Below are 254 nucleotides of genomic sequence, written 5' to 3'. Positions count from 1 at the left end.
TATGAAGGCAGGATAATATGGAGTCTGCTTATCTTTCCTGCCTTTTGGTCCATGTGCAGGCTGTGGGGGCACCTAGATCCAGTGGGTTAATTAATACAAAGTTGTATACATACTGCCTACAAGAGAACGTCCCACTCAGTTTAGTTTGCGATAAGGGTTGAAATGGCAAAAATAGTTCAAAAAGCCAGTGGATTTGCCATAGAAGTGATGTTCTACATGTTTTAGATTTGCAAATTGTGTAGGTTTTATTATAT

At 39.0% G+C, this 254-nt stretch overlaps 1 protein-coding gene across 2 annotated transcripts in view; it reads right to left on the bottom strand.

Annotated features, from left to right (window-relative positions):
• The window catches only part of LOC119593476 (exosome complex exonuclease RRP42-like), a 54931-nt gene that overhangs the window by 52040 nt on the left and 2637 nt on the right, over positions 1-254 (bottom strand). The gene's annotated exons all lie outside the window — the stretch shown is intronic.

This window comes from Penaeus monodon, chromosome 32 (assembly GCF_015228065.2).
Source record: "Penaeus monodon isolate SGIC_2016 chromosome 32, NSTDA_Pmon_1, whole genome shotgun sequence".
In the NCBI taxonomy this organism is placed as follows: Eukaryota; Metazoa; Arthropoda; class Malacostraca; order Decapoda; family Penaeidae; genus Penaeus; species Penaeus monodon.
The sequence above is the reverse complement of the archived record's forward strand: the minus strand, read 5'-3'. Positions and strand labels throughout refer to the sequence as shown.